Consider the following 7,890-nt stretch of genomic DNA (forward strand, 5'->3'; position numbering starts at 1 on the left):
GAGGGCCCCGCCCCCGCCCCCGCCCCCGCCCCCGCCCCCCTGGCTCCCGACCCCGCGTTTCCAACCTTGGAAACCCGATAGGGCGCCGGAGGGAGCTGTCCTTTGTGCCCTGGGCTGCGCTGGGGACAGGGGAGGGGGATCCAGAATATCTGAGTTTGGGGCCACACTGGGCCACAGTTGCAGCTTCCGCATCTGCACACGGGTTCCTCACGGGCTCTTTCCTAGGGGACCTGTGCACGGAGTTTCAGAGCCCCGCTTCTCGAAGTTTGACCTGCAGCAGAATCACCCTCACCTGGAAAGCTGGGCCCCAGCCCAGTAGGCCTGCGTTGGGGCTCGAGACTTTGCGTTTCTCCAAGTTCCCCGGTGATGCACCCGGATCGCAGTTCGCAAACCGCTGTTTTATAGCCTCTGGGAGGCTCCTGCGGAGGCTGTTGAACACATACTTGCCCCAAAGTTCATCCTGTTTAGGGAGAAACTTCTCATTGATTTAACAGACATTTATTGAGCACCTTTAATGCACCAGGCACTGTTCAGGCCACTCGGGCCAGAGTGGCAGGTGACGGACACAGATGAGGTCCCCACTGCACAGGCTAGCGGAGGAGTCCGAGGTTGACTGGATCATCATCCCACAGGGTCCTGGGCTAGGTTTCCAGCCACGGCTCCACCTGCCAGCCTCTGCCCCCTGGCCTGGGACACCCTTTCCCCTCCTCAGTGCCCTCATCGGAGATGGTCCCATTCCTCAAAGCTCAGCTCAAGCGTCAGTTCATCCTGACACCCTCTCTAGCCCCAGCTCCCACCACTAGCTCTGTTACCTGCTTGCCCACCCCCCTCCACTTGTGGCTCTGCCAGCAACACCTTAACGGCCCTTAAGTATATCATTTCTCTTTTGCCCGCCAGGATACAGAAGCCTAGAGTGGGAGGTAATGGGCCAGGACCAGGATCCCAGGCTCTCCAGCCAGGGTGGTACTGCATCTGGAGAGGCTGGAGACCAGCCTGGAGGCCGCAGCTTACCTCTTTTTCTGGGCATTCAGGGCCAGACTCCACCACAGGAGACAGCCAGCTCTCAAAAATTCCTTCCTTCCAGCTTAAGCCTTGAGGAGTAGGGCCAAGGGTGATGGTGGAGGCAGGGCTGGAGGGGCCCCTCCTTGCTCTCCCCCCACCCCCCGTGGAAGTAGGCCCAGCTTGCAAATGCCTGGCATGGCATCTGCCTGAGTCACATCCCGAAGGCAGGGGTGGGCATGGGAACTGTTGGCTGCCCCCACTCTGCACACACACACACACACATACACACACACACCCTCCAGGTGGTTCTGTTTAGAGTCACGAGGGGCCTGAAATCACTGCTGGACCCCCTCCCACACTTTCTCCTATGCCCTGCCTGCCTGGGGAGCCCACACTGGGGGCAGCCCCCCGGGTACCCTAGGGGCCACGCAGGCCTCTTGCCAGTCTCCAGCCTTGGCCCAGCCTGCTGTGTGAGACGGGGGCCTGCTGGGGGCCATACCAGAGCTGGGAGGATCCCTTAGCTGGGGGGCCTGGCACAGGCTGCCACTGCAGGGCCGGGAAGTCAGATTGGCAGCGATGCCGTGGAGGCTGACTCAGGCTCTGCTCCGGCCCCTGCCCCGCCCAGTGTCCACAGCTGCTGCTGGGACTCTCCTCTGGGACCCACGTGTGGCACACTCAGCCTCCCACACACACACACACTCAAACTCACACCTACCACAAATACAGACACTCATTCTTTACTCACTACTTGGCCCCTGCTCACACATTCATTACGAGGCAGGATAACACAGTGATGAAGAGTATGGGCGAGGTACTTCGCTGTGCAAAGCCACTATTTCCTGATCTACAAATGAGTATCATCACAGCACTAACTTCGTAGGATATGTAAAAAATTCAGCAAGATCACAAATGCCAGCACCAGGCTCAGAGTAAGTGCTCAGTAAATGCTAGCTGTTTTTATTACGGTTACTGGGGCTCCTACACATCTTCCCTTCCTCCTTGCTCCGCTTCACACCGTCCCCCCTGCTCTCACCACGCACATACTGGCCTCCACCGGTGCACACTGGTTCGCTCACACACACATGCACCTGCCTACGTCCTTTGACTTGCGTCCCCAAAGCACACCCTCCAGAGGGTTCCCTTGGCCCCGGGGTCCCTCACACCCCGTCCCCCCTCCCCCACGCTTGCTCTCCCCTGTATGCCCTCCTCACCTCTCCTACGTTCATTCCTGAACAAACAAGCCCCCACTTGCTTACTCTTGCGTGCCTCCCCGTGCTACACACAGGCTCGTTTGCTTCTGCTCACACCTTCCCATGCACTCGAACACTCTCGCATTCCAATGCCCGCACACTCACTGGCTCGTGCACCTACAGCTGCGGGCTTTACCCACTCAACTCGAACTTGGATCACAAAGCTCATACCTGGACACCCAAGCAATCCCAGTGCGTGCCTCGCTACCCCAGTGGTCCTGTCCCCTCCCCGTGCCCAGTGCACGTTACACAGCTCTCCCTGCCATGAATGCGGACACCCCCTCGCCGGGCCCCAGGGACACTCCCCTCACCCTCACAGGACTGTCCTCTCCTGGGCTCTCCCCTCCTCCCGTGTCAGCTCCCCAGCCCGGCCCAACTCTCAGAATAACCCCTGCCACCGCGGCCACTGCCACCTCCGCGCTGCCACTGCTGAGCTGTCAGGGCCCTCCAGAGCCCGCGTCCCCAGTGCTTGGTGCCAGCTGTCCTGGCTCACTTGGGGCAAGTGAGGACAGGAAGACTGGCTTCTCTAAGGTTTGCTGGGCGTAGCCACTCCGCACCCCAAGAACCCTCTTCCAGAGCTCACCTAGAAGGAAGTCAGCTCTTGGGGGAGTCCACTGCCACTTGCCCAGCGCTCTCTGAGCCCTACAGGGTACTGCCTGTGTCCCCTGATTCTTATACCACCAGGTGAGGGCAGAGAAGCCTGCCTCCCCTTCGTGGCTCAGACAAACCGAGGACTGAGGAGGCAGCACAGTGATCTGGGAGCAGAGCCAGACCAGGGCCAGCCATTCCTAGCCCCTCACGGGGAAGGGGGGAGCAGGGGCTCAAGAGGACCCTCCCCTAAACCACACAGTTATCAAGAACCAGCCCCCCTGCCCCCACCTTCTGGTGCTGAGCAGAGCCTGGTTGACATTTGATGCCACAGTTGTCAGGAAAAAAGAATAGCACAGGAGTGATGTCTGGGGACGCCTCTGGAGGGGAGGGGCTGGTGCCCAGACGAGGCCTCCAGGGGTGGAAATGGGGAGCGTCTGCAGAAGCCAGAGGGGACATCAGGACAGCTGGGAGAGCCTCCAGAGCAGGCTCAGGCCTGGCCCAGGGACAGTGTCAGGGAGTGGGTGGGGCTGAGCTGAGGCTGTGTGGTGGCGGAGGGGGACCGAGCGGCAAGGAGGGGGGCCCTCCTGACAACCCAAGCCTCCTTTGAGCTGCCTCCACAGTCCCTGCCTGGGGCAGAGAGTTCTGCTGGCTCTGGGCAAGCAGCGCAGACAGGGACTGCTGGGTGCCCAGGCGTTCCCCTGGGCCTGGGGGCCCTGCCCCAGCGGCTCTCCAGGCCAAGCCTGCACACCATCCCATTCCCCTGTACGTTTCCCGGGGCACTTCCGGTCAACCCCTGCAGGGCACCTGCAGCCGTGATCCAGAAGAATCTGCCTCCTTGGGAGCAAGATCTTTGCCTGTCCTGGTCACTGCTGTGTCCCTAGGACCTAGAGTAGGGGCCCACCCAGGGACCTTCAGCACGTTTGCTGAATGACAGAGTGAGCCTGTTTTGTTCTCCCAACCACCCTCACGGGGCAGCTGCACTGACCACCAGGCCGGGTGGGATCACATGGGTAAGGCGCCTGGCCCAGAGCACAGGTCAGACCGACGCATGCCCCTCTCCGTCCTTTTCCACCATACGTTTGCCCTGATATTCTTAACATCTCAACAAAACCACGCCCCGGGGGGCCATGAGGCCTGTACGTCACCCCTCTTTCTGCACAACAGGAAGGAGGCATATGTGTTTGCGGGGGGCTGCTGCAACAGAGCACCGCGGGGACTTCAAAGGACGGTCTGAAATCAAGCTGTCGGCAGGGCCAAGCTCTCTGAAGGCTCTAGAGGAAAATCCCTGGTCACCTCTTCCCGTTTCTGGTCATTACCCACCGGCCTGGGGTTCCTGGCCTTGTGGACACATCGCTCCAGTGTCTGCCTCTTTCTCCAAGTGGAGCTCTCGCCTGTCTCTTCCCCGGGTCTCCGTGGGGCACTCTCTCGGCACCTCTCTTCTCCTAAAGCCAGCCACCCTGGATTGAGGGTCCACCTTTCTCCACTATGACCTAATCTTAACGAACTGCATCGGCAACGCCTTTGTTTCTAAAGCAGGTCACATTTTTGAGGCTCTAGAAAGAGAATGAGTTTTTAGGGGGTGCCCTGGGGGGCATGTTTCAACCTAGTACAGAGGCATAATGGAAAAGCCGTAGGAGTTGGAGACAGGCAGCACCAGGTTTGAGTTATGCCTCCTTCACTAAGAAGCTGTTTGACTTTGGACTTCTCTGCTTCTTGTTTCTTAGCCTGTGAAGTGAGGACAACAGCCCTGACCTCCGAGAGATGTGCAAAGGAAATGACACAGTGAGGACTTGACAGCAGAGCCCAGCAGAGGAATACCTAGCGTCTCACTGTGGCCTCGTGCCCTGCCCAGCCGGGCCCTGCCCGGTCCTGTCCTGCCCTGTCCTGCCCATGTGACCTCTCCTCTGGAATGTCCTGACCCCGGCCTGTCATCTCCCCGATCCAGTGACGCTCTCAGAATGTTGGGCGGCAAGCTTCTGCCACTGGCCCTGCTCTCAGCTAAGTCACTTCTCCATTCCTCAGGGGCTCCGTCTGCTGATTAGGCAAATGGATGGGAGGCTTGGAGCAGATGATCTCGAAGATTCAGTCTGAGGCTGACGTTCACAGAGCCCTGAGACCTCCTTGCAAAATACTAAAGTCGTTTGGAATTCCAGAGCCATGACTCTTAGGGGAAGGAGTCCTGCAAAAGGGAGTGAGGTGTCTAGGAGAAGGCTGCCTCTTCCAGTCCCCCACCCCCAGCGCTCCCCACCCTATGGCCCAGCAGGCCCCAGAGGCAGCAGGCTATCCGGAGCTGGTGAGCCTGGGTCTGTGAGGACCCAACGCCCAGGGGTTGCTGCTTCTCCCCTCGGCAGTCCCAGCCCCAGTACTGGTGAGGGAGGCAGCCAATACCAGCCCCATCAAGGACATGTTCTGCGACCCGGGACTGGTCACCAACCTCAGTTTCCCCATGTGCAAAATGGAGATCTCCACACCTAACCCCAGAGCAGGCAGGACAATGAAGGAAGAGAAGGTGGGGAGAAGGAGTGGTGCAGCCTCCAAGGAATTTCTCAGGGCATGCTTTCTCCAAGGCTCACAGCTTCGCCTGCCCCTGTGTCTGCTCTTGGTCTCAGGACCCCACAGCCTGAGGGCCTGGGGTAGGAGGGGCAGTGGGCTTCTGGCCAATGAGGACCATTGGAGCATCTGGGGAGAGTGAGGAGGCTCTCCATGATGGGGGGCCTGCCCTGCACTGGCGCTTGTTCCATCCCCAAAGGCACCCTCAGAATCTCAACATAGTCCCATTCTGCAGGTGAGGAAACAAGGCATCTGCCAAGGAAACTGAGGCAGGATCTGCTGAGGAAGGCTCACAGGGCTGCGGTGAGAACGATGACAATAATAAATACAATAATAATAATACTCATGGAGTGGCTCCTAAGTGCAGCCCTTATGTTAGATGATTCCATGGTCCTCCGTGATCCTTAACTGACTGTGGGAGGTTGGCGTTACTTTAGAAGGGGCAGCAGAGGCTCACAGAAGTCAACTAACTTCCCCAAGTCACTGAGCTCCAGGGTTTTCTGACCTCAAAGCCGGTGCGTTCACGCTGCAACTGCTTTATCACCCCCCCCACCCCCCCCTACCCCCCACCCCCACCCCCCGTGCTGCCTGCACAGGTGGGTGAGGCCAAATAAGGGTGGGGTGGGGAAGACACGGAGCGCACCAGCCAAGTGCGGCTGACAGGAGAGCAGGGGTGGGGCGTGCCCTCCTCTCCCCTCCACGTTTTGTGAAACCTGCTCAGCCCACACCCTTAAACTCCAATTTCAATCCTTGCAGTTTAATAGCCAGGCCAGACTAAGTGAGGACAGGCCAAAAATGCGGTCCATGCAAATGACACCATCCCACCCTCCTAAGCTCTCAGCACCCAGATGTCAAGAGATGGCCCCTTCTTAGTTGGCCGGGCCCTTTCAAGTGCCCTGGGACCTGGGCCCAGCCTACTTTGCAGCCGCTTCACTACTGCTCCTCTGGGGACTGTGTGTGGCCCAGGCATGGCCCCACCACAGTGACGGCAGCTCCAGTTGCTGGGCCCAGGCCAGCCACCCGTGCCAGAGCTCTCCCTGCAGCTGCCCTTTGGAGGCCCCCTCACCCAAGTGGGGCCTGACACCGTTAAGCACTCACCCAAGCCTGGCTGCCTTCCGCATGGCTGTCCTGGGCCTTCATTTTACCTCCTGGGCTCATCTCTCAGCGTGGAGACAGCAAGGAAATTGAGCCCAACAGGCTTCCTGCTCCAGCTCTGTGACCTTGGGCACTTCCCTTCCTGGAGCCTTAGTTTCTCCGTCGTAAGGCAGCATTGGCAATCCCTACCTCACGGGACCGTTGTGAGGTTGATCATCTTAATGACAAACATAACAACAAGAATACTTATCGATACACTTAGCTAGCTCTATGCCAAGTGCTTCCATGGCTCTCACTTGATTCTTAATCTACCCAGGAGGCTGCCAGTATTTTACCCCCTTTCCCAGATGCAGATGAGATCTGGAGAAGGTAGCAGAAGTTCCTGGCACATAGTGGGCACTTGACAAGGGCTGGTTCATTCTTCTGGTGTCTGGTTTTTCAACAGTCTAAACTCCTAGATGAAACCAGCTGAGCTCACACCAAGCCAAGGTGCACAGCGATCGTGGCCACCCAGACATCCACAGGGGTCCAGCCCGTTCGGTGACGCCAGCTTGGCAAACTGGACGCCCAGGCTGGTTCCCATCCCCGGCTCCCTCCTGCTGAACTGGTAATGAGAGGGGACTGGGGTCAGGAGACGGGGGCCCAGGGACAGCCTGGCCCACCTTTCCCCTAACTCCTCTGAGCCTCGGCTTCTTCTCTGTCTGTGTCTCGGAGTGAAGCGGTTATCAAGGAGTGGCACATAGTAGGTGCTCCGGGGCTGTGGGATGCACAGCTCATCCATTCCGCTCAGTCACATGAATGGGTCAGAATTAACGATCCATTCCAAATACCCGCCCAGAACCCAAGGGAGCCATAAGCACAGGGAATAAACCAGGGGTCAAGTGTGGGGTGGAAGGGACATGACTCTGCGGGTGGGACTGGATGGGCCTTTGTCCCCAGAGTGCAGTGGCTGTGGCCCTTTCTGGCCGCGGGGAGCCGAGAGGTCTGCTTTGCGTTCCTTCGCAGGAACTAGCCTCAGTCTAGGATGAGGGTCATTCTCTTCTCCCAGTTTATTACAAAACTCTTACTCCTTTCCTCACTCAGTGGTCCTATTGTTATTATGTATGTGATTTTATAAAAATCAGAATCCATCTCAATCCTTTTTTTTTTTTTTTGGAAGCAGATGAAGCATGAGTGGTGATGAGGGCGAGAAGCACAGATGCAGGAAGCCAGTCCCATGGAAGGTAGACAGAACTGAGGCAGGGCCCTGCATACCTGCCACACCCCTTCCCAGGCTCAGCTGTCCCCTCCTCCGAGAGCATCCCTGCCTCCTGCCCCTGCCCCCCAAACCTGCAGGGACACCAGTCCTTCCTCTTCTGTCCTTCTCTCCACGTCTGGCTGCTAGTCTGTGAGGTCCCCTGGC

The sequence above is a fragment of the Vulpes vulpes genome, chromosome 10, assembly GCF_048418805.1.
Source record: "Vulpes vulpes isolate BD-2025 chromosome 10, VulVul3, whole genome shotgun sequence".
Classification (NCBI taxonomy): Eukaryota; Metazoa; Chordata; class Mammalia; order Carnivora; family Canidae; genus Vulpes; species Vulpes vulpes.